Below are 8,467 nucleotides of genomic sequence, written 5' to 3'. Positions count from 1 at the left end.
ATTATGCCGGTTGTGAAAAAAAAAAAAAAGGATTTGATCCCCCCCGTATACTTCCTCCACAGAAATGTTGGTGAGTTGGTGAAGCTAGGGGGGGGTCCAGCTCTCTCTATATTACCCTATTGTCAGTGTTTTGTGCTTTCGCTTCTGGGCTTGTGACGACATAATTTACTAAATACACAATGAATTAACAGTAAACAAAGAATCTATACTTTGAGCACAATAATGATGGCACAATTGTAACCTGTACAATCATGTATTATCTACATTAGCCAAGATTGTAAAAAAAATACCCAATAATAATAGACATGTCGGATTACAAGGAGCGCCGGATAACCGGGGGTCCATTGTAATGCATTCAATACTATATAGTCCCATAACTATGTATAAAAATCCAGCATCACAAAGTCTTGATATTTTTTATTCCAATTTTTTGGACAGTTTTCAAAAGTCTTTAAACGAGTGTTATAATCGGCAAACTCTTTGTGTTTAGGGAGTTTAATTCTAGGCTGCTGATCATTAGACGTCGAACAGTAAAATCCACAAACATTATATCCCAAACGAAAAAATAAACCCAGCACAGGGGGATCGCGGCACAGTGGTGACGTGGCATAGTTGGATCAAGTATTATGATATCTGACAGTGATTAAAATCACTATCAAAAAAAACGCTTCGATACAAATCTTTAGATAGTGTTTAATTTTAAAAAATTGATGGATTATACCAAAAGCAACATGATCTGCTAGTTCGTTATTAATATCCTGATTCAGAAAAAGTATGTCGAATGAAAAAGGGATTATTAAAAAATATTATTTCTCATAAAAAAATTATGTTGATCCATACACTTTTCAATAAATTAAACCATTATAAAGTTAAAAATGTAAAAAATAAAATCGAGAATTTTCACACAATAATAGCATTCGGTAGCCATTTTCACCGTGAAGATAAAATAAAGTCCGAATTTTTTTTTTTGCATAATAAAGTAAATTACATTAGCTTTAATTTAAGATATATATAAAAGTGTCAGACTTTCCGGAACACTTTCAAAATTTAAGTTGAAAAAGTAAATTTTTTTGAAAAAGTGGTCATTTTAAATCCCCCCCTGTGGGCAGGTAAANTTTTTGTGAAAAAGTGGTCATTTTAAATCCCCCCCTGTGGGCAGGTAAAGAGTCAGATATAAAAAAAATATATACCAAATGATAGGTAAATACCTCACGTATTTATAAAAAAAAATCATATTGATTTTGTCATATTTAAAAAAGTTATGACAATTTTAATTACCGTATTATGTAATTTTTCCAGCATTGGCTAATGTTTCAATGTTTTATTATATAATAATATTCGTGAAATATCGTAAATAATATGAGTATAGAATATAATTTTAATTTTAATAATTTTTATTATTGTCCATTTTGNCCTCATGAAAAAATTGTACTGATCCATACATTTTTCAAAAAATTATAGCATAATAAAGTTAAAAATGTAAAATACAAAATTGAAAATTTTCACACAAAAATAGCCAATGGTAGCCATTTTCACCGTGAAGATAAAATAAAGTCCGAAATTTTTTTTTTGCATAATAAAGAATATTACATTAGCTTTAATTTAAGATATATATAAAAGTGTCAGACCTTCCGGAACATTTTCAAAAGTTAAGTTGAAAAAGTTGTCATTTTTAAATCCCCCCTTGTGGGCAGGTTAAGGGTTAAATTTATGAAAAAAATATACCAAACGAAAGGTAATGATATTATACATCTATATAAAAAAAAATTATATTGATATGTTCATTTTTGAAAAAGTTACGGCAGTTTTACGTAAAAAAAATTTGTGATCTTTTGACGTATCATTGAAAGAAATTGGTTCGGTGAGAGCTGAGAAAAAGTAGTAACAGACACAAAAAAAAAAAAAAAAATAAACACATCTTAGTAAAACCAATACCTTCTCAGCTTCGCATCGAAGCTAAAATGGAAAAGTAATTTCACGTAAAATTAGTTTCTATTGTCATGTCATACAGTTTTTATTTCTTAATAAAATTCTTCTTAATAAAATGTTTGAGTTTTTAATTTAATAGTAAATGGCATTTGAATTTTTAATATAACTTTATTCGTTTTATTAGATATAATCATGTAAAGTTTCAAATTTTTGAATTAATATACAGGTATAATACACAAGGAATTACAAATATAGGTAGCTAATTGGTTTTTTATAACATTGATATTAGCAGGTACACAGCATTGTTATTATCAATTGTAGTAAGGCAAATTGTTGTGAGTTTATAAATACACTAACTGACAATACAGAAAGTATATCTATTGATAATCATAAATGATAATAAACAATCCGTGACTGAGACAGCAATGTCATAAAAATCCAATTAGCTACCTATATTTATAATTCCATGTGTATTATACATATATATTAACTCAAAAATTTGAAACTTTAAATGTTTATATCTAATAAACTAATAAAGTTATATTAAAAATTCAAATGCCATTTACTATTAAATTAAAAACTCAAACATTTTATTAAATTAAAAATATGTGTTACCATTTAAAAAAACAAAGTTGACCCCCCTCCAAGGCATAAGGGATGAACTTAAAAAGTATTACGTAGTTAAAAATTCAGGAATAATGTGTAACTAAAGATAATAAAAAAAAAAAGTTTAAATTATTATTATTCTGCAAGTAATTGAGTGGGTTATGATAAAAAAATCACCCTATATATCGCATTTTATTTACTCAAATTGTGTTTAAGTAATCTAAAAATATAATCATTTTATAGCTTTATCGATGATTACTACAGAAATTATTTAATAAGATTAAATTAAATCCAGATAATAGTTTATTCATTTAATAAAGAGAGTTTTTAAAAATAATTAATATATATTCTTCAGAAGAGCGGATAAAATACATTGGTTCAAAAAATTTTTTGACTCTTTAAGAACTATGAAAAATCTCTTTCATTCATTATACTTAATAAAATGTTTTTATGTTATTCTTACATCACCACAATTTTTAAATACCAATTGTAGCCCAGAAATACAAGTAAGTACTTTAAAAATTTTACATTCAAAGATTCTTAACAAAAAGAGGATTAGAAAATAATAATACTTTTTTCTTATCACAGAATATACAAAATGGACAATAATAAAAATTATTAAAATTAAAATTATATTCTATACTCATATTATTTACGATATTTCACGAATATTATTATATAATAAAACATTGAAACATTAGCCAATGCTGGAAAAATTACATAATACGGTAATTAAAATTGTCATAACTTTTTTAAATATGACAAAATCAATATGATTTTTTTTTTATAAATACGTGAGGTATTTACCTATCATTTTGTATTTTATAAATTCTACCCATTATCTGCACACAGATGGGATTCAAAATGAATAATTTTTCACAAAAAATTAACATTTTCAACTCAATTTTTGAAAGTGTTCCAGAAAGTCTAACACTTTTATATATATCTTAAATTACAGCTAATGTAATATACTTTTATATAAAAAACAAAATTTCGGACTTTATTTTGTCTTTACGATGAAAACAGACATAAAAGTTAATAAAAAAAATACGATTTTTGTAAAAATATTCTTTTAGCTTCGATGCGAAGCTGAGAAGGTATTGGTTTTACTAAGATGTGTTTTTTTTTTTTTTTGTCTGTTACCACTTTTTCTCAACTCTCACCGAACCGATTTCTTTCAATGATACGTCAAAAGATCACAAATCGTATCTAGTCGAAGACATTACCCTCAAAAATTAAAAAAATGCCCTCGTTCCCCGTAAATGGGGGAAACCTCCAAAAAAATTACAAATTAAAAAAACGCTAATTTTCGAAATTTTTTCAATTTTTTTTACTAAAAACTGGCGTAACTTTTTTAAAAATAAACATATCAATATAATTCTTTTTTTTATAGATGCATGATGTCTTTACCTATCATTTGGTATATTTTTTTTATAAATTTGACTTTTTATCTGCCCACAGGGGGGATTTAAAATGACAACTTTTTCACAAAAAATTTACTTTTTCAACTTAAATTTTGAAAGTGTTCCGGAAAGTCTGACACTTTTATATATCTCTTAAATTACAGCTAATGTAATATACTTTATTATGCAAAAAAAAATTTCGACCTTTTTTTTATCTTCACGGTGAAAATGGCTACCGAATGCTATTTTTGTGTGAAAATTTTCGATTTTGTATTTTACATTTTTAACTTTATTATGCTATAACTTTTTGAAAAATGTATGGATCAATACAATTTTTTCATGAGAAGTAGTATTTATATACATCTTTCATTCGACATACTGTTTTTTTAAATCGGACCATTTCCCTATATACGAGGGGGGTTCAAATCTAAAAAATGCATGCAGAAAGTAGAACTTTTTCAATTTAATTTTTGAAAGTGTTCCGGAAAGTCTGACACATTAATATAAATCTTAAATTAAAGGTAATAAAATGTACTTTATTATGAAAAATAAAGTTTGACTTCTGGATTTGTCTTTGTGGTGAAAATGGCTAACAAAAGCTATTTTTGTGTGAAATTTCTCGATTTTATATTTTACATTTTTAACTTTATAATGCTATGACATATTGAAAAGTGTATGGATCAACGTTATTTTTTTATGAGAAATAATATTTTTTAATATTGCTTATTTCATTCGACATACTTTATCTTAATTAGGATATTAATAATGAACTAGCCGATCATGTAGCTTTTGAAATAATCCACCAATTTTTTAAAATTAAACACTATCTAAAGATTTGCATCGAAGCGTTTTTTTTAGCTTCGATGCGAAGCTGAGAAGGTATTAATTTTACTATGATGTGTTTTTTTATTTTTTTATTTTTTTTTTTTGTGTCTGTGAACGCTCAATCTCAGCTCTCGCTGGACCGATTTTGATGAACAATATGTCAAAAGATCACAAATCGTATCTAGTCGAAGACATTACCCTTAAAAATTGAAAAAAATTCCCTCGTTCCCCGTAAACGGGGGAAATCCCCCAAAAAATTACAAATTTAAAAATCGCTAATTTTCGATATTTTTTCAATTTTTTTTACTTAAAATTGCCATAACATTTTTAAAAATGATCGAATCAATATCATTTTTTTTTTTATAGATACCTTAGATAATTACCTATCATTTTATATATTTTTGTGAACATTTGACCCTTTAACAGCCCACAGGATGGGGTTTCAAAATGGTAACTTTTTTACAAAAAATTAACTTTTTCAACTTAACTTTTGAAAATGTTCCGGAAAGACTGACAATTTTATATATACCTTAAATATAATACTAATGTAATATACTTTAATTTGAAAAAAAAAATTTGACCTCTGGACTTGTCTTCATGGTGAAAATGACTACCGTATGCAAAAAATATGCTATTTTTGTGAAAAAATTCTTGATATTATATTTTACATTTTTTAACATTATGTTGCTATAACTTTTTAAAAAATGCATGAATCAACTTTATTCTTTAATGATAAATACTTTATATATACTTCTTTCATTCGACATACTTTTTTTTAAAATCGGACCATTTCCCTTTATACAGGGGGGGTGCAAACCTTTTAAAATGCGTATAGAAAGTAGAACTTTTTCAACTTAACTTTTGAAAATGTTCCGGAAAGACATATATCTTTAATTTAAGATATATATCTTAAATTAAAGCTTATGTAATATACTTTAATTTGAAAAAAAAAATTTGACCTCTGGACTTGTCTTCGTGGTGGAAAATGACTACCGTATGCAAAAATATGCTATTTTTGTGAAAAAATTCTTGATATTATATTTTACATTTTTTAACATTATGTTGCTATAACTTTTTAAAAAATGCATGAATCAACTTTATTCTTTAATGATAAATACTTTATATATACTTCTTTCATTCGACATACTTTTTTTTAAAATCGGACCATTTCCCTTTATACAGGGGGGGTGCAAACCTTTTAAAATGCGTATAGAAAGTAGAACTTTTTCAACTTAACTTTTGAAAATGTTCCGGAAAGACTGACACTTTTATATATATCTTAAATTAAAGCTTATGTAATATACTTTAATTTGAAAAAAAAAAATTTGACCTCTGGACTTGTCTTCGTGGTGAAAACGGACATCAAAGTTAAAGAAAAACGTACGATTTCCGTGAAAAAAATCTCGATTTTATATGTTATATTATTTAATTTATATTTTATATAACTTTTGGAAAAATGTATGGATCAATATTATTATTTTTTTATAATAAATATTTATATACCCCTTTCATCTGGCACGCTTTTTTTGTAAATCGGATCATACCCCTTTAACAAGGGGGGTCAAAACTTTAAACATGCGTATTGTTACTACGATATTTTCAATTTAATTTTTGAAAGTATTCCGGAAATACTGACACTTTTAAATATATCTTAAATTAAAGCTTATGTAATATACTTTAATGTGAAAAAAAAAAATTTGACCTCTGGATTTGTCTTCATGGTAAAAATGACTACCGTATGCAAAAATATGCTATTTTTGTGTTAAAATTCTGGGTTTTGTATTTTATTTTATTTTAAAATACCTGACAAGGGGAGTACAGATTTTCATAAATATTATATAAATTAAAATTGATATAGTATAGATAGTTAAACTTATTTAAATATGTTTGTTTCTTTTAAGTCGAGAAAAATAACTTTGAAATTTGAACTAGCTTAAATAGCCAATTTTTCAACCGCCGGAAGCAACGTACGGTTGCCGAGTTGGTAAAATTTATGTTTTACACGCTTGGGGTACGAGGTTCCAACCCGCATATGGCAATGAATTTTTTGCATTTTTTCTTAATTCTTTTTAAGTTAGTATAAATTTTAACTCGTTTGATTTTTATCACATTTAGATTCAATAACTTCAATAAAGATCAAGGATCCCATCACTTTAGTCGCCCCTTGCAAGAAGAAATTTCTTATTCGTATTAAAATTATTTTACTATATTTTAAGTTTTCGCTTCGATGCAAAGCCGAGAAGATATTTTTTTGTGACTATCATTTATTTTCTCTGCTCTAACTTGACCTACTTTTTTCAACAATACGTCAAATTACACCAATTCGTATCTAGGTTGAAGATATTACCCTCAAAAATTGAAAAAAAATTTTAATTTATCAATTAAACAGTTAGTTATTACATCGTCTCCATAAAGACAATTAAAATCATTAATTTCTAATGTTTTCAAAATATTTATTAACGAATGAAGTTTGATATGATAGGTTTCAACTACAAAATTAAATCATTTTACTTTGTAATTTAATAATTTTATTACTCTGTTTGTGTGTGCTACTATTAGACTATAATATTCAAATTTTTTTCTAACGTGTTGCTATATAAATCATTTCTAAAAAAAATGATTGTTTTTTCTCCTGAATTAACAATTGATTTTTACAAATATAATCAAATTTTATAATAAACTCAATTGAGTAAATCTTTTTAACAACTTTGTTTTGATTGGTACATTTAGTTAAAGTAAATCATTAAAATTAATTAAGTTCTCAATATTTCAATTATAGAATCTTTTCAACAAACAACAAAAGTTCCTAGGAAATTATTACTATTACTTCTATTTAAGTTATCTATTACCATAAAAATGCAAAAAAATATTGAGCTTTTCTGATAAATTTACAATAAATAGTAATTATAAAACTTTCTGACTGCATATTGATCTTAACGATACAATTTTTTTAATTGTCATAAAATTTTCTATTTAATTATGTCAATGTCAAACTTACCAATTGAGCTAAAAGTTATGGTAAAATAAATTTTTTTTTTTTATTATAAACATTTACAACAATCAACTTTAAACGATTAACAAAATTGGTTAAATATGTCATTTTCCTTATTTTTAACTTATTAATAATCAAATTAATATTAAATATTATATCAAATCAGTATTAATTTAAAACAATTTTTTTTGTTCTTAATTATTTTTTTTTATATGTAAAAACTATTTTTTAATAATATTAAAACTTAGAAGTTATAGAAAAAGTCTAATTGCACATTTTAAAACATCGCGAAAAGTTGATTTAGAATAGTATATTTTTGTTTCTGATGGAAGTTCCTTGTAGTCCAGTGTATAAAACTTATAACTTTGTTAATTGTTATAACTTTATCAAAAATGACCAAATCAGTATATTTTTTTTTATTTAGATGCATGTCTTTATCTATCATTTGGTTTTTTTTATAAATCTAACCCTTTACCTGCCCACAAGAGGGATTCAAAATATTAACTTTTTTTTTTTTAGTTAAAGTAAATCATTAAAATTAATTCAGTTCTGGATATTTCAATAGTAGAATCTTTTTAAATATCAAAAATTACTTAGAAATGATTACTATGATTTCTATTTAAGTGTTCTATTACGATAAAAATGCAAAAAATAATGAGTTTTTCTGATAAATTTACAATAAATAATAATTATAAAACTTTCTGACTGCATA

This window comes from Daktulosphaira vitifoliae, unplaced genomic scaffold (genome assembly GCF_025091365.1).
Source record: "Daktulosphaira vitifoliae isolate Bord-2020 unplaced genomic scaffold, ASM2509136v1 Scaffold_1, whole genome shotgun sequence".
Taxonomy (NCBI): Eukaryota; Metazoa; Arthropoda; class Insecta; order Hemiptera; family Phylloxeridae; genus Daktulosphaira; species Daktulosphaira vitifoliae.
The sequence above is the reverse complement of the archived record's forward strand: the minus strand, read 5'-3'. Positions refer to the sequence as shown.